Raw genomic sequence first — 18,927 nt, forward strand, 5'->3', positions numbered from 1 at the left:
TTTATTGTACCAGCAAAAAATAAAGTAAGGTACAGAATTATCTGTGGATTCATTGCCATTGCACCTGGTTTAAATCATTTGGTTTGCTCAGTACTTAAAAAGATGACTCGCTATATACTGTGTATATACACCCTTTTATATAGTACAATTGAAAGAAGATGCTACAAGATGATGCTCCTATATTTTATTTTTATAATAAGAGTGTGCTTTTGTTTGTGCCTTTAAGCTGTAGTGGCCAAATCCATCTCTCATGTACCTTGATTGATTTTGTGGATAAGCAGGTTAGAAAATCTTGCTTTGATTTCTGTGAAATCCTGTTCTTAAGATAAACAGAAAATACTACCAGAGATTAAGGTGTTAGTACTACTGACAATGTATGGTCAGTTATAGTACCAGTGAATTCCTAAACTGATGTGGTGCAAGTTTAACATTAGCTTTTATGAAATAAGATAGAAGAGAGATTTGGGGGCACTCTTTGCACTCCCCATGTTGGCTGTCTTTTTAAGTATACTCAATAGATCTGGAATAAAAGACAATGACACATGCTTGATATTCCATGACTAGGCAGAGTTTTCCAGTCAGGTGAGAGGATTCCCTTATTACAGTATAAAATGCCTGTAGGTGAGAGATACCATAAACTGCTAATTCCTCCTGCTCTTAAACTCTCCACTATCAACAATCATTATTATTGAAATCCTGACAGAGCTATCACTTTAATCTATCTGTAAGAGCCTTTTCTAGAATGATTCATACTTATTTTAAGTATGGGGCAGAGGAGAAAGGCTAATATCTGAAAACCATCAAAACAATTTTTCCTGTATTGTTTCCTTTTTGCCTTAGGAAGTTTTCAAATTCTGATTCCTCATTGCTTTGCAACCAGCAGCATTTTGGAATTTAAAAATAAATAGGACATTGCTCTCTGCATAACTTTAACCAGCCAGTGTCCGTATGTTCCATATTGCTGATATCATCAACAATCCCCAAAAACATGACTGGTAATCTCTCTCTTTCAGAAATGTAGACAGATAAACTGTATGTTTGTACCTTTGAATGGTGAATTAAGAATTAGATAAAAACATCAAACAAAATATTGTGAAGAGCCTCACTGTAATGGGTAAGGCCTTAATTCTGCTTCCATTGCAGTCAATAGCAAAACTCTCATTGACTTCAGTTGTGTAGAACTGAGCCTTAAATGAGCTTCAGTTACACTTGTGAACTAGGGACCTTTTCCAGGAATATGTGTCTGCTTGAAGATGTAAATGTATAATAGCTTTCAAAGGCGCCAAAAGAGCTGTGCACCCAGTGCTTATTGCCAACAAGATTTGGGTGTCCTTTTGAAAACCCCCTTCAGCCTATATCTCAGAATTCGTATTTAACTTCTGAGTATAATTGCTGATACAACTGTAAGGTCTAAAATATCTGTAAACTAAAATGCCTAATTAACTTGTACTTTGGTAGTTTTTCATTTTATATATAAACAAGATAATGATAGAGACACATTGGGTACCTGCCTGAATATTTCCTGAGTCGATGCTATTTCTGGCATTATAGAATTATAGAGTCTTATGCACAGCTGCTGGTTTTAACCATTGAGTGCTGGAAATACCAATTTGGTTATCAACGTCAGTGAATCAGGCCTTTTGTTATCAAATTCATCCTTCTGCCAAATAGCCTTTCAGAGTCAGACTATGGATAATTGTTCCAACTACTGCTCTGCATAACAGACATATAGCTCTGTAATTTATCAGTCAAACAGTGTGCTAACACGAGAATAATGTGCTAGGCAAATCTGGTTTTGAAGATGGCCACTGTTGTCTTTGGGTCAGCTGTATGCACTCTTTGCTGTTTCAGTCCATCCTATGTTGTAGATTTAAGAAACAATGCTCTTGTGAAAAGTGTCCATCTTTCAGTTTCATGTTAGAGCTTACATTCTTGCTCTGTTAGTGAGACCGCTCTGCATAATTGTTGTCTTCTGTAGTCTTTTAAAAGCCTTTCCTGGAATAACAATCAAATATTCATTAAATAGTGTATGGAGTGTCAGGGTAGTTCCAGCAATGTTTGGCACCTGTTTTGGTGGTAATAGTTGTTTCTGTAGTTATAGCTGGAGGCATTCAGTGGTGTTTTCTTTTGAATTACAGCTACCCATGTATATGTTTGAAAAGGCGACATAATAGCTATCTCTCTTCTCCCTTCCCGCAGCCAATCCTAGGGCATGTAAACTGTAGCCATCATGGCGCCTGTGTTGCTTACTTGGTGGCTGGGGTCAGGAATGGTGGCAATAAAGCACATTTTAAAGAAATAAAAAGATGGACGACTTACAGAGAAAAAACTGACAGTAGACTAATGGGGAGGTTATAAAAACAGCAGGAGTAATGTGATAGCAGGAGGAGAGAGGCTGAGGAAACACAGTAATTCTTGGACTTTCTTTAAAAATATGTAAGACCAGCCTTATCTCTTCTCCTGCAGGTGTTAAACGGTTTTATTATTCCTGGATAGGAACCCTACAGCAAAGCAGACAAGTAGCACTCAAGCAATATTCTCACTTGCATTAGACTGTTGGCTGCCACTTTAGCCAGAAATGTTGAAAGTTCTTGAGGTATTTATATTGGGATGAGTGACTACATAGTGCCACTGTGTGGGTAGCTCCAACAGAGGGGCCCTGCCTTGCATTAAATTGTTTCTTTTAAAGGAAATACAAGACATGTACACTGAATGCCATATCATTTTTGAGGACTGTCTAACTGAACATGAGATTCAATATTTCACCAGCGGTAAACATTTTAAAGTTCTTGTAGAATAGTGATCTTTAATGACTATTTATGGAAATCCTGAAATAGTGTTGCAGACTTGGTTTAAAGCATTAATTTTAATCTATTTTTCCAATATACCCCCTACTGTAAAGAGGAAGGCTGAGAGTAGAGTAGAAATTTGCCAAACATAATTCATTTTGCTTTTGATGCGTTTGTTAATTTATTTTCCACAAAGTCAATATGAAGTATACAACTGGGGCCAAATCCTGACCTGGTCAGGACCTGGCCCCTAAACTGATACTTTATCATTATTAAGCTCTGGTTTCTCTTCAGATCGTATAAATCTTTCACATGTAACTGAATGCCTCAAACTCAAGCAATATTTCTACATTAAATATAGGATGTTATATGTTAACATAAAAGTATACATTTTATTTAAGATTTAAGGAAGATGTGCATTTAGGTGGTTAAAGCAATGGAACTCAGATTCTGTTCCTGTATTTGCCACCAGCTCCCTGTTTGACCCTGGGTGCAAGTGCCTCTTTTCAGTCTTTCTATGGCTCAGTTTACCAATTTGTAAGATTAGAATAATACTTGCCTGTCATATAGGTTTTGAGATTCTTGGATATCCAAGGCTTTATTCTAATATCCTGTCAGTGCTTCAAATTGGAACCACAGAATCATAGAAATGTAGAACTGGAAGGGACCTTGATAGGTCATCTAATCCAGTCCCCAGCACTGAGGCAGGACTAAATGTTATCTAGATTCTAGACCAACACCCGACAGGTGTTTGTCCAACCTGCTCTTCTAAACCTCCAATGATGAAGGTTCCGCAACCTCCCTTGGTATTTGTTCCTTAACTACCCTTATGGTTAGGAAGTTTTTCCTAATGTTTAGCCTAAATCTCCCCTGTTACTATTTAAGCCTGTTACTTCTTATCCTGTCCTCGGTGGTTAAAGAGAACAATTTATTGCCCTCCTCTTTATAATAACCTTTTACATACTTGAAGATAGTTTTCCTGTACCCCCTCACTCTTCTCCAGGCTGAACAAACCCAATTTTTCAACCTTTCCTCATAGGTCACGTTTTCTAGACCTTTAATCATTCTGTTGCTCTCTTCTGGACTTTCTCCAGTTTGTCCACCTCTTTCCTGAAGTGTGATGCCCAGAACTAGACACAGTACTCCAGCTGAGGCCTTATCAGTGCTGAGTAGAGCGGAAAATTTACTTCTTGTCTTGCTTACAACACTTCTGCTAATACATCCCAAAGTGATGTTTTCTTTTTTTACAACCATATTATATTGTTGATTCATATTTAGTTTCTAATCCACTACAACCCCCCAGATCCCTTTTTGCAGTACTCCTTCCTAGTCGATCATTTCCCATTTTGTATTTGTGCAATTGATTATTCTGTCCTAAGTATAGAATTTCGCATTTATCCTAATTGAATTTCATCCTATTTATTTCAGACTATTTCTCCAGTTTGTCAAGATCATTTTGATTTCTAATCCTGTCCTCCAAAGTGCTGCAATTCCTCCCAGCTTGGTATCAGCCGCAGACTTTATACGTGTACTCTCTATGCCATTATCTAAATAATTTATGAAAATATTGAATAGAACTGGACCCAGGACAGATCTCTGTGGGACCCCCCATGATATGGCCTTCCAGCTTGACTGAACCATTGATAAACTACTCTTTGAGTACAGTTTTCCAACCAGTTGTATTTCTCTAGTTTTGTTCGAGAAGGTCATGTGAGACAGTGCCTTACGAAAATGCCTTACGAAAGTTGAGATTTGCATAGAATGCATGGGTATGGAGTGGGATGACTAGCTTTCATGTTATAACAAAATACATTGTCTCAATTGAAATTCTGCTGGCAACTCCTTTTCTCTCTGATATGGCCAGATGACTTCTGTGTCTCTTACATTTTTCAACAGTGTGGAGATGTTCTCTGAATGACCTTCAGTTCACCCTTTTTTGCTGACTTTAGCCTCTTCCTATATATAATGGGGCTATGATGATGCCACACTAGCTCTATTGGGTTCATATCCGGTGACCTGTAGATCAAAAAAGAGATTGTAAGTAGACAGCAAATTGCAAAGCAATGATCAACCTTCTTATATTCTGTATATTTTAATTTGTAACAAAATACATCAGTAGGAGCTGTTTGCAGTCATGGTTCTCGGTGAAAGCAGCTCCCATAGTTGGGTCACTGCAAGAAAATTTAAATCTCTCATTTATTGTATTTTGATTAGAATAATACTTGTTTATATAGCCCTTTACAAAGAAACTGGAACAGAATGTACAGGAAACCATCACACTGGAAAAACATCTGGGAGGAGTAAACTTCTTCAGGAATGGTACCTCTTCTTCCAGCACTCTGCTTTAAAACAAAAGGGATTTTTGGTCCATGTCACCTGAAATGACAGTACAGTAGTTGCACAGATGTAAAACAAGTACTACTATAAGACTTAATGGGCAGTATATAAAGCCGTGCTGCATCTTCCAAAATAAGCATGGGGCCATTCTCCATTGTTGAAATGGCTCCCAGACAGGTAACTTTGTGGCTTCAGGTGCTAAATACAGGTGTTCCAGAAACGCCTATTACCATGGTAATCCACATCCACTTTTCTTCATCCAGGAAGATGATGTTATGCAATTTCTCACTACTGTCCAGCCATTGTTTTGACTGTTACATCCTTTTTTCCTTGCTTGTATCTTTAATCAAAGAGTAGAACATGTTAAGAGAGGACAGTTGCTCAGTCTGCTTGTATGTAAAGTAATGCTGTGCACTGAATCGATATGGGGGGAAATACTGTTTTAACCGATTACAATTTGCTTCTTTGCTGTACTCTCTTCATAGTTCTTTGGTTGATGTTCACCTTGAATTATCACTGTGCAATCATGTTTTAAATACATTTTTCCCTTCTTTCCTGTTGCCTTGCTAATCACCTTCTGCCTAGTGTCACAAGAATGAGGGTAAAGGAAGACCATGTATTTAAATAGCATATATGTTTCAAATGCGAGGAAAAATTGTTTTTGCAGCCCCAGTTCTTAAACTGCTGAACTCACCCACCAGGCAAAATTTTTGGTGTTTGTGTTTTTACTGTTTGTATTCCTGAACCACCTAGAGGCCCCAACAGAAATAAGGGCCCCATTTTGCTAGGCACTGTACAAATGCATAGTAAGAGACCGTCTAGATCTAGGACAAGACTGATAAAAGGTGGAACTCTGGTTTCACTGAAGTCATTGGATGTTTTGACATTGATTTCACTGGGGCTAAGATTTCATCCAAAAACTGGGAGGGGAAACAGGTGATGTAACTTGCCTGAAGTCACCCAGCAGGTCAGGGGCAGACCTGATCTCTCCTGGGACTCAGTCCAGTGGCCTGACCATTCTGCCTGTTTACTAAACCTTCCTGAAGCAATTACAACAGTGTCTCCAGACACCAGGCCAAGAGAACTTGATTCCTAGCCCATCAACCAGCTCAGTTGTCTTTGGGAAGTGTGCCCCTACCTGATAAAGCTACCTAAGGTCGAGACTCAGTTGTCAGTGGTCATGCTGAGGTCCTTCCCTTAATTCCCTTAAACCTGCTCCTTCCCTTGGTTGCTTTTAATGGACTGTGAGAAAATGCACCAGGAAGAACTCGTTCCACTGCACACACATGCATTCTATGAAAGAGCTATTGGCGCATGGCTGGGAGGCTGCAGCATTGTTTTGGTACAAGCCCACAGCATTGTGTTGCAAGCTACTGCCCTAGTACCTGCAGCACAGTATTGAGAGCTACAGGAACCATCAGCCCTGACTAGTACAAAGAGGTGACATGTTGTAAATGGTGACCTGAGAAGTGCTCTCATTTCATTTTCTGACCAGAAACTCACAAACATGCTAAGATGGAAAATGATAGCCACAAGGGGGCTGAAGCCATGCTTTAAAAACCAGATGGAAGTGTGCAGTGTCCCAAGATGGCAGGTGACTGTAACTGCCTGGTTGTTTTGTTTTTTCTGTATAATGATCACAACTTCCCTTTTGTGTTGTGTTTTGGTTTTATGTATGGGAATAGCAAAAAAAAAGTAAACCCTCTACATTTATTCTTCCCTTTAAATTTCTAGCAACCACTGAAGTTGGAGCGCAGCACTTTAGGTACAGGACGGAAGAGAATATACTAAAAGTAGCATCAGCCCAAAATCTTCCTTCAAGAAAACTGGATCATACTCTGGGGCATTTCAAGGCAGGAAATTGTGGAGGCAGGAAGTTAGCCGTAGGGGAAGAAACAAAATCATGTGACCAAAGAGAAGGTAGCTGATAGTGAGACTCCAACATATAGTTGTTTTTGTCATTGTATAGCTGTGAATCTTTTAGGAAAGTCTGATGATCATGGTGTTACTTGCCTCGGCGTGCTGTGGGGTGTAAAAGTGGAATTTTACACAAGAATTTCTCAGTTTGTTAATGGGTTTGTTCTTTTTAGCTATACTTGCATATATAACTTTTTATGAGACTTTTTCTTAAAGTGTAATTGGAGTTGAATATAAAATAGTATAGGGATGCAGGAATATTCTCTTGACCCACCATCCTAGAACCTTGCATAAAACTGCGGAGTCACTTCTACTGACTTTGGGGCAGGTGTGGCTTGGTAACTTACCAGGATGTAAGAAATGAGCATGAGAAGGAACTAGGGACCAAAAAAGAGGTTCTGCAGAAAAACTTAAACTGCCAGGCTTGGAGAGAATGCTTAGACTGAGGTTAATAATCTTTTTAATTATCTGAGTGCCCAGTAAAGCCAAACCCAAGGAAGGTGGTAAGTTTGACATTACATGAGTATATAGACAATATTTTGGGTAGTATGAGAATGCCATAGGGTCACAGGAAGCACAAGGGCTAGATAATGGATAACCATCTCTAGTTAAAACTGGCAGGTTCTACAGTACCACCACCATAAGATGCCAGATGTCTTCTACAGTTGCTGGTGGATGGAAACTACCATTGGTAGAAACCAGCACAAAGCTGCCCTCTCCAAGAACCTTGTGAGGGTGGTGGTATACCAATAAAATAAAAACCAGCAGGATCTTATTAAAGAGGAAAAGGCAAAATGCCACATTTATTGTGAATACAGAAAGAATCATAGTAAGCAATTATAGCTATAACATTCCATTCAATTTCATATTTATTCTCACACACACACACAGAGGTTCTGCAAGGTTGGCATCATAGTTACCAGCCTTAGAGTTGCTCGTGCCAAGCCACTGGCCAGGTGGCCTGGACATGAGGAGGGAGCAGGGCCTTGTCAGATGCTCATCTGACGCTCCTGGAAGTTGGTTTGCAGAATCAGACCCCAAAGTTCTCAGTTTCTAGAGTCCATTTTTATAGGAATTTATTCCTATGCCAGTCTATGGCAATTGCTTCATCATGCTGTTGCTGAATCAATCAGCAGATGGCACATTCCTGACGGCTCTGTGGTGCTAGATGTTATCTTGTTCTTCGGTTCTCCCATCCTTGAGGCTGTTGGTGGATTCCAGTCTGCCCTCCGGGGGTCCTCTGGTTATTTCCACTGGACGTCTTCTTCGGCCGATGGACACCGGATTCTTAGGCTGGCACCTCCCTGATCATTCAGTTATTATCTACACCAAGCATCCATCGACATACATCCTCTATCTCCATTTTAATCACAATTGTTAACAAAGCGAGAGGAATACAACAAAAGGGCAGGGAGTCTCTGGGTGCTGTTTCTATTGTTACAAAGTATCGCTTTGAGTTTCTTTCTGTGTGAGTAGTTACAAAGTATTGCTTTGAGAACAGACTCTGTCTTAGGATGTACTAACACAATCAGCAGCTTGCAAGTTTCACACAGAGAGGGGAGAAACAGTACCAAAACCCAAGAGACCTCTTAATTAGCAATACCCCGGAATTTAAACTATAAGGAATCAAACTCATTTGTGATTTTAATACAGAAGTTCTTTAATATGATCCAACATAACAGTGGCACTAGCAGAGTGAGGATCTTCTCACAGGAAGACTGCAAAAATTTGAAAGCCAGAATGAATTATTTTAAGCATAGCAGCCCCTCCAATGGGAAGTCTGGGCTGCCAAGGAATGTTTGGTCCAAGCAAGATAAGTTGTTGTGGACCTGATGGAATCTGATTAACAAAAGATAAAGGCCAACATGAATGCTTTTGTCTACTTGCCAATAAGAGTCTGAGTTGAACTGGGCTGCATATTTTTTTGCCTAATACCAACACACCTGTAACTTCTCCACTTATTTCCTGATTTGCTATGTAGTAAATCTTTTTTAAATTCATGTCTTTGTGTAGCAATATCCACAGGGCATATTCTACCATCATAAAAGGGAGGTGGATACAGTTTATGAAATGGTCCAGAAAGTTTGAGAACCCTTGCACAGTGCAACTCAGACACAAACATGGCAGCAGCTAGTACTTCCACAGTTAAAGTCACAATCTGGATTTGTTCCAGCTCAAATCTACCACTTACTCACAGGCACCGTGTAACTTCCTCCCTGGAGCTTGATTCTGATGTTTGGATATAAATTCTTGTGTGGAAACCAGCTTTGAGACTTGAAGAAATTAAAATATTTGATTATATCAAATCTGAGGAATGGAGATGTTGCTCCAGCATTGGCCTTTACTCATTTAGAGCCCAATTCAGTAAAACACTTAATCGCATGCTTAAGGTTAGTCATGTGCTTAGATGCTTTGCTGAATCAGCGCCTTAACTTCAAATGAAAAATGATTGCTAATGCATGAAGCCTGTGTGAATGCTATTTAGTATGCAATGTGAACTTTGTTGGAGACCTAATAATTCCATGTGTAATATTTATTTGCTTTTGTCTGTCTTGGCTACTTTGTATGTAGTTGACTTTGTTGGATACTCTTCCTTTTTCTCCTACCTCTTTTCTTTGTTTCTATTTTTTAATATTAAAATAAGTGACATACTGCACTGGCCTGTCTAATTTCAAATGAAATTTGGCAAGCAGATGTGGTGTGGTTTAATTGCTTTTGGCATTTTAAAAAGAAATGCATATGATAGTTATTGAGCTTTAATAAATATGACAGCTCACATAATTTGTTATTCAATGGATTTTCCCGTGCAATTTTAAGATCCATAATAGTCATGCTTAATACTTCCATATTTACAATAAATCATAATTCTAATGGAGCTATTCTGCTTTGTCAAGCATTACATGATCAGCAAGCTTTCATGAAGGAAGTTAAACAGTTTTTTTTTTAACATTAATGCTCTGACGCAAACTGTCAAAAACCAAGCAATTTAAAATTAGGGCCAGTGTGCTGTCCTTAAATTGAGACATTGTGAAATAACTAGAGCAGTATCATACAGTAAGGATGGTAAGTAACCTTCAAATTCCCTGGTTTTGTCCCTGAAGTGAGTAGGAGCTGAAGGCACTCAGCATCTCAAAGCAACACTTGGTACTTTGGTACCATACAGGATTAGGCCCTTCATGTCTCTGTTTTTGAGCAGCTTTTGACCAGCTCTAAAACCTATACATGTAAGTTTTAAATTATGCAGATGTGTATGGATCAGTTTTTGCTGATGCATTTTAAAAACGCACACAAGCAATAAATATCTCTGGACATATATAATACAACATATAATTAACTTGTAAGGTGCATTGGCATGAAAGATGCTATATAACTGTCTCCTAATAATTTTAGGAAGTGCCCACCAATAAATATTGCTTTATTTTTTTTAATGCACACAGGAAGGGAAAACAGATCAGCATGAAATTGCATCATCTTAAACTGATTGCACACTGCAGTTTCTGAAGAGTACGGAAAAGAGTTTTCTGATAGTATGCCCAGGAAAATGTTTTTTGGTTTTTTTTTAAGGGGCTTCCAAAAGAGAGGGGTGAGAGAAGCTCAACAGGGAAAAAACATAGGGGATTGTTAGCCGACGGCCAAGGATGTTTGGTGAGGTGCCAGCTATGCCCGTTTATACCATCCGTGACTTTAACCGCTAGGACGCACTGTCCCTTCGCGGCGGGCAGCCCGGGCTAGGCTGATGGATGCCCCAAGGTCCTAACCACCCGTGACTTTAACTGCTAGAGCTCAGAGCTCCTTCGCAGCGGGCAGTCAATACTGACTGACAGGTGCCCCAATGGCAGCACTAAGAGCCTCTCCACACCCGTGACTTTAACTGCTAGAGCTCAGAGCTCCTTCGCAGCGGGCAGCCAGGATTGACTGACAGGTGCCCCAAGAGTTTGCCCCGTGGAGGCGGCACAACTCAACGCTAGGCTCTTAGTACTCTCACCTAATGGCCAGGCTTTAGAGCCAAAACGGCTGAGGTTCTTTAATTGTGTTGGCTGCTTTACAGTAAACCAGAGAAAACAAGTCAGGCTTATGCATAAATGGTTACCAAAATTTATTAAGCTAGATTCTAATCATGTGGTTACAAAATTGCTAGTGCCTACTTATTTAAATGTAGAGATGTTACACACACAAACAAGTTACAAAACTGAAGCCACAATCCCAAAGAAAGAAAACAAAGTATAGAGCTCTATTTCAAAATATGTGTACACTAAAGATAGGAGATCAGGTGTGGGTGCTTCTTACCCTCCTTGCATCTCTCGATTCCAGCGGTGCCAAGCCAGGATCGGTCACTCAATTCCGCGGAAAGACGAATAAGGGACAAGGCGTAGGGACCCTCTTAGCTGCAGAAGCCTTGGGAGGCTGTCACTTATCTGACCAGCAGATAGATAGTGAAAAGCACTCAAAAATCATGGTGCTGTAGGTCCCCTACTTATACCTCTGTACTCCTTTATTCTCTTTCTCCTTTCTTATGCCAAATTGAGGCTGGTCTGTCGGGGTGACGCCAGCTTTCGCAAGAGTAGTTTACACTTGCAAAGGAGAGAAACAATAAGTGTCGACTACTGGACATTTCTTTTATCAGGGTAAATATTTTCCCAACTAGGATGTTGGTGTGTGTGCATCACGCTATTTAGTAGGGGCTAACAGCCATGTCTGTCACAGGGCCTCTGCCTGCTGTGAGCTTAATCGTTGTATCTGTTCCCAGAGGCACATTGTAGCAGCACACCTGTGCTTTCACAGCTTCAAAGGCTGTGCTGGAATATATGTTAAGTGCCCTGTTCCTGCTTCCTCCTGTGTTTCCAGCAATGCTGGTCTGAGAGTGGGGGGCTGGCTGTCTGGCTACAGGGATAGAAGCAAACATACCATCGTTTGCCATCCAATGAAAAGGAGGGTTCAGATAATAAATTAGGAATTAATAGTAGAAGAGCTAATGGTCACATTACATCTGAAGTGTTATCTGTGCTATTATTACACTTAACAGAAAATAGCTTGTGAAATTGTACAACCTAATTAAAAGCATTCAAAGTGGTATGGATACAAAAAAAAATTCCCCTCTAACTGACTGCTGAAAAGGAATTAAAATATTAATTATCCATTGGGGTTATTGGGAGTTTTCCAAATACAACACAGGCTCTCCTGTTGGGGGTGGAAGTGATGCAGTACTACCGGGTAAGGGGGTAGCTGGACCTAGATGTGGGGCATAGGTGTAGTATTGACTTTTATATTTGCAGGGGGAGCTCCAGTCAGGTTAATCAGGCTGGGCATGAGCGGGGGAGGGGAATTCCATGCCTGCCTGAGGCTTGCAGTTTGGGGAGGGAAGGCCCCATCCCCCCCTCCCCCGCATGACCCCCATGGTGTGGGGTGCACATTAGCAACGCACAGTGGATTTCTGGAGTAATGGTGGAGCTGGAAGACATGCTCTTATGTATATCCTCACCCGAGGAAGGGCTAGGTAAGTGCCATGGTGACTACTTCAGCCACTGAGCTGAAATAGCCTCGGTGGAGAAATACCACAGCCTGGGAAGAGGATTGCTGCTACTCATCTGTTTCCACAATTCGGCCCACACCCATCCTGTTATTTGGATCCAGGTATGGGTTCAGAATTTGCCCCAGAGAAAACATTGTCCAAAATCATAGCAATTCTGATTTACTGCACAATTTAGGTATACTGTGTTTACTATAAAGGGAAAACTAAAATTAGGTAACATATCAGGCCCTGCTCAAGCAGAGTGAAAGTGCCTTAAGATGGGTGTAAATTTAAAGCACCTGCCACAGTGATGTAAAAATGCCTGAGCATAACTCAGACGAGGGCTGTCTGATCATTTCAGAGAATTGAGTGAGGCAGGGCGACAATTGACACGCCCTGGATTTTACCTACCTTAAAAACACACACCTTTCTGATCTTCCCTCCCCCAAGTGTTTGTCTTCCCATTCTAGTGGACATTAAATTACAACTATACGTATGAGTTCCCCTACAAAGCCAACCACTTCTCTTGATATTATTCACATGCGGATACGTGAAGATCGGTCACACATAGTTTAGCATTCTTCTTAGAGTTCAGGAGTACTGTGAATATGTACGAACAGCATTTCCTGAACTATTTCCTAGCACTTTTCAGAATAGGACAGATTCTTCTCTCTGAGTGACATTCGCCCAGGGCATAGGGGCCCCGGAAGGCAGGATCTGTGGTGTTGCTGCTGCATGGAGGGCTGGGCAGCTGTGGAGTCGATCAGGAGCGGCTCCAGGCACCAGCAAAGCAAGCACGTGCTTGGGGCGGCACAGTTCCAGGGGCGGCGTTCCGGCAAAAAACCTAGAGCCAGCCCTGGAGTCAGTGCACAGAGGTACTTTACATCCTTTGCATGCTAGGCTTCATGCTAAGGTACAGAGAGGTGGGGGCAGGGTGAATGCTCTCTAAGGGAGCTGTGGACGGTTGGCCACTAGGTCCATGATTATGCAGTTCCAATGGCCACAAACCCCATGTAGAGCCTATTCTAACCCTAACCCTATTCTAACCCAGAGACTGAGGTAGCAGCTGCAGAAGGGTAGCAAAGCTCTCCTGCGCTCTGCCCATGGGTTGAGGAGAGTGAAATTAGCTTCTCTATCCTCAGAATAATTCCCTTCATGAAGCTAACTGTACAGAGAATGTGATGTGACAGTTTTTTCCTGTTTGTGAGAGAACTGCATGCCCAGTGAACAATTTCCTGCTCTTGCCAGAGGATAGGCACTGATCTACCTAGTTCCAATATTTTAAAAGGGTAATGTTATAGACTAGATGTAGGCAGTCAGATCTAGAGGGCAGAGCAGGAATCTAGGTTGGGGAACGAACCCAGGGTCACCATAAGAGTCAACTGCCAGTTACCAGAGCCAGGGGTCAAGCCAGAGTCAGAAGCAGGAATCAAAGCTCAGGGTCATAGCCAAGCTCAGATACCAAATGCCAGAGTAAGGGTCAGAAGCTGGAGGCCAGAGTTGGTGCCAGGACTGGTGGCCAGGCACCAGGACAGGAGGAGAAGCAAGGATCAAGCACAGAGCAGGAGCAAAGACAGGGATAAGGCAAGAGCAAGGAGCAGAGCAGGAACAGGGTTGAGTAAAGGGAGCAGGCAGAAGCAAGGTTTAATGGAACTACTTTGTTGCCCAGGCAAACTTCCGGTTCCTTGTCCTGGCTTAACTAGCACAGTTGGACCAGTTGGTGGAACCAGGGAATCCTCCTGTCAGAGCTCCTGTGGGTAGTGCCTTGGCTGAGGTTATAGCCCTAGTAGCTTCTCGGCCCACCTAATTTCAGTAGCCAGTGGGTGGAAGCCAACATGTGGCAGTTTTCCAGGGACTCCCAGGCCTGGGTCTGAGACCTTATAGGTAAACAGAATGAGCTGGGTAATTACAGGTCTCTCAGCCTGACACTGATTCTAGGCAAAATAACAGAATAGCTGATACAGGAATTCAAGAAGAGTAATACAGTTAATACCTATCAAGCTGGGTTTATGGAAAATAGATCAAACTCGATATAATTTTCATGAGATTACAAGTTTGGTTGATAAAGGTAATAGTGTTTGATGTAATACACTTATACTTCTGTAAGGAGTTTGACTTGGTACTGCATGACATTTTGATTAAGAAATTAGAAAGCTTCAAAATCAATGTGATACTCATTTAACAGATTATAAACAGGCTAACTCATAGGTTCAAAAGGTAATTGTAACTGGGGAATCATCATTGAGTGTGTGTAGTTTCTAGGGGGGTTTTGTAGGGATTGGTTCTTGGCCCTACACTATTTAGTACTTTTTATCAATGAGCGGGAAGAAAACATAAAATTATCACTGATGAAGTTTGCAGATGGCCCAAAGATTAAAGGAGTAGTAAATAATGAAGAGGACAGGTGACTCATACAGCATGATCTGGACTGCCTAGTAAGTTAGGCACAAACAAACAATATGCATTTAATACAGCCAAATATATAGCTATACATCTAGGAACAAAGAAGGTAGGCCATCTTTACAGGATGGGGGACTCTATGCTGGGTAGCAGTGATTCTAAAGTAGACTTAGTAGTCACAGTCGGTAATTAGTACAGGGAGTGCATAGAGTTGTACGGGGATATCCTGGATCAGATATCTACATAATAGTTCACCAGAAGGTAACATTTGAAGTCTCTACCAAGAGCCAATTGCCTGCTGGTTGTCAAAATCATTGCAAACTGTATGTATGGATAATAATAAAGGCGTTTCAGAGTGGTAGCCATGTTAGTCTGTATCAGCAAAAACAACAATGAGTCCTTGTGGCACCTTAGAGACTAACAAATTTATTTGGGCATAAGCTTTCGTGGGCTAGAACCCACTTCATCAGATGCATGGAGTGGAAAATACAGGAGCAGGTATAAATACATGAAAAGATGTGAATTGCCTTACCAAGTGTGAGGTTAGTCTAACGAGACAATTCAATTGACAGCAGGATACCAAGCGAGGAAAAATAACTTTTGAAGTGGTAATGAGAGTGGCCCATTTCAGACAGTTGACAAGAAGATGTGAGTAACAGTAGGGGGAAATTAGTATTGGGGAAATTAGGTTTAGGTTTTATAATGACCCAACCACTCCCAGTCTTTATTCAGGCCTAATCTGATGGTGCCCAGTTTGCAAATTAATTCCAGTTCTGCAGTTTCACGTTGGAGTCTGTTTTTGAAGTTTTTTTGTTGAAGGATTGCCAGTTTTAGGTCTGTTATTGAGTGACCAAGGAGATTGCAGTGTTTTCCTACTGGTTTTTGAATGTTATGATTCCTGATGTCAGATTTGTGTCCATTTAGTCTTTTGCATAGAGACTGTCCGGTTTGGCCAATGTACATGGCAGAGGGGCATTGCTGGCACATAGCACATTGTTCAGTGTGCAGGTGAACGAGCCCCTGATGGTGTTAGGCTGATGTTGATGACAGTATTCTTGTCAGCAAGTTAAGGAAGTATGGGCTGGATGAATGCACTATAAGGTGGGTAGAAAGCTGGCTAGATTGTCGGGCTCAACGGGTAGTGATCAATGGCTCCATGTCTAGTTGGCAGCCAGTATCAAGTGGAGTGCCCCAAGGGTCGGTCCTGGGGCCGGTTTTGTTCAATGTCTTCATAAATGATCTGGAGGATGGTGTGGATTGCACTCTCAGCAAATTTGCGGATGATACTAAACTGGGAGGAGTGGTAGATACACTGGAGGGGAGGGATAGGATACAGAAGGACCTAGACAAATTGGAGGATTGGGCCAAAAGAAATCTGATGAGGTTCAATAAGGATAAGTGCAGGGTCCTGCACTTAGGACGGAAGAACCCAATGCACAGCTACAGACTAGGGACCGAATGGCTAGGCAGCAGTTCTGCGGAAAAGGACCCAGGGGTGACAGTGGACGAGAAGCTGGATATGAGTCAGCAGTGTGCCCTTGTTGCCAAGAAGGCCAATGGCATTTTGGGATGTATAAGTAGGGGCATAGCGAGCAGATCGAGGGACGTGATCGTTCCCCTCTATTCGACATTGGTGAGGCCTCATCTGGAGTACTGTGTCCAGTTTTGGGCCCCACACTACAAGAAGGATGTGGATAAATTGGAGAGAGTCCAGCGAAGGGCAACAAAAATGATTAGGGGTCTGGAACACATGACTTATGAGGAGAGGCTGAGGATTGTTTAGCCTGCAGAAGAGAAGAATGAGGGGGGATTTGATAGCTGCTTTCAACTACCTGAAAGGGGGTTCCAAAGAGGATGGCTCTAGACTGTTCTCAATGGTAGCAGATGACAGAACGAGGAGTAATGGTCTCAAGTTGCAGTGGGGGAGGTTTAGATTGGATATTAGGAAAAACTTTTTCACTAAGAGGGTGGTGAAACACTGGAACGCGTTACCTAGGGAGGTGGTAGAATCTCCTTCCTTAGAGGTTTTTAAGGTCAGGCTTGACAAAGCCCTGGCTGGGATGATTTAACTGGGAATTGGTCCTGCTTCGAGCAGGGGGTTGGACTAGATGACCTTCTGGGGTCCCTTCCAACCCTGATATTCTATGGTTCTATGGATGTGTTTAGGTCTTATAATGCTGCCCCTTGAATAGATATGTGTACAGAGTTGGCACTGGGGTTTGTTGCAGGGTTTGGTTCCTGGATTAGTGTTTTTGTTGTGTGGTGTGTAGTTGCTGTTGAGTATTTGCTTCAGGTTGGGGGCTGTCTGTAAGCAAGGACTGTCCTGTCCCCCAAGGTCTGTGAGAGTGAGAGATCATCCTTCAGGATAGGTTGTAGATCCTTGATGATGCGCTGGAGAAGTTTTAGTTGGGGGCTGTAGGTGACAGCTAGTGGCGTTCTGTTACTTTCTTTGTTGGGCCTGTCTTGTAGTAGATGACTTCTGGTACTCTTCTGGCTCTGTCAGTCTGTTTCTTCACTTTAGCAGGTGGGTATTGTAGTTGTAAGAATGCTTGATAGAGATCCTGTAGGTGTTTGCCTCTGTCTGAGGGGTTGGAGGAAATGCGGTTGTATCGTAGAGCTTGGCTGTAGACAATGGATTGTGTGGGGTGGTCTGGATCAAAGCTGGAGGCATGCAGGTAGGAATAGCGGTCAGTAGGTTTCTGGTATAGGGTGGTGGTTAGGTGACCATCGCTTATTAGCACTGTAGTGTCTAGGAAGTGGACCTCTTGTGTGGACTGGTCCAGGCTGAGGTTGATGGTGGGGTGGAAATTGTTGAAATCTTGATGGAATTCCTCAAGGGCCTCCTTCCCATGGGTTCAGATGATGATGTCATCAATGTAGCGCAAGTAGAGTAGGGGTGTTAGGGGACGAGAGCTGAGGAAGCGTTGTTCTAAGTCAGCCATAAAAATGTTGGTATATTGTGGGGCCATATGGGTACCCATAGCAATCCTGGTGACTTGAAGGTATAAATTGACTCCAAATCTGAAATAGTTTTGGGTGAGGACAAAGTCAAAGTTCAGCCACCAGGTTTGCCGTGATGGTATCGGGGATGCTATTCCTGATGGCTTGTATTCCATCGTTGTGTGGAATGTTTGTGTAGAGAGCTTCTACAACCATAGTGGCTAGGACGGTGTTTTCTGGAAGATCACCAAAGGATTGTAGTTTCCTCAGGAAGTCAGTGGTGTCTCGAAGATAGCTGGGAGTGCTGGTAGCATAGGGCATGAGGAGAGAGTATATATCTTGAAAATTATGTTCTTAAGGTCTTGGAGTTAAGGCAGGTAACCAAGAGGTAACTAGAAAAGGAGTACTTGTGGCACCTTAGAGACTAACCAATTTATTTAAGCATGAGCTTTCGTGAGCTATAGCTCACTTCATCGGATGCATACTGTGGAAACTACAGAAGACATTATATACACAGAGACCATGAAACAATACCTCCTCCCACCCACTCTCCTGCTGGTAATAGCTTATCTAAAGTGATCATCAAGTTGGGCCATTTCCAGCACAAATCCAGGTTTTCTCACCCTCTGCCCCCCACCCCCCCAAACTCACTCTCCTGCTGGTAATAGGTAACTGACACCTATTTCCCTATTTGGCCATTTGTGTAGTTTGTATTGTATGCCTCACAATGTCTGCTTTTTTGCAAACTAAGCCTGGGGCAAAGAGACACACTGGGTCCTTCACCTAGGACGCAAACTGACTGCATGCTTGCTTCATGTAAAGAGGGTCACAGCTAGCCCAGCTGGATGGAGCAGCAAGGATTTGGGGTGAGCAATATTCTGTACCACATGAGAATATCTTGTTAATTAAATCAAGGGTCTAGAATGTGTGTTATGATTTTATTTTTATGTAATCTTTTGTTTCCAATACTTCTACTTGCTACTACTTGCAACGCTGTGCTAAGTGCTGTGTGTTAAGTGGAGCACTGATTGAAGG

General features: G+C 41.9%; 1 protein-coding gene across 4 annotated transcripts in view; it reads left to right on the forward strand.

Annotated features, from left to right (window-relative positions):
- The window catches only part of PHACTR2 (phosphatase and actin regulator 2), a gene marked incomplete at its 3' end in the record, with an annotated part of 217,026 nt that overhangs the window by 46,824 nt on the left and 151,275 nt on the right, over positions 1 to 18,927 (forward strand). The window lies entirely within an intron of this gene.

The sequence above is a fragment of the Lepidochelys olivacea genome (genome assembly GCF_965140295.1).
Source record: "Lepidochelys olivacea isolate rLepOli2 genome assembly, chromosome: 3".
Classification (NCBI taxonomy): domain Eukaryota; kingdom Metazoa; phylum Chordata; order Testudines; family Cheloniidae; genus Lepidochelys; species Lepidochelys olivacea.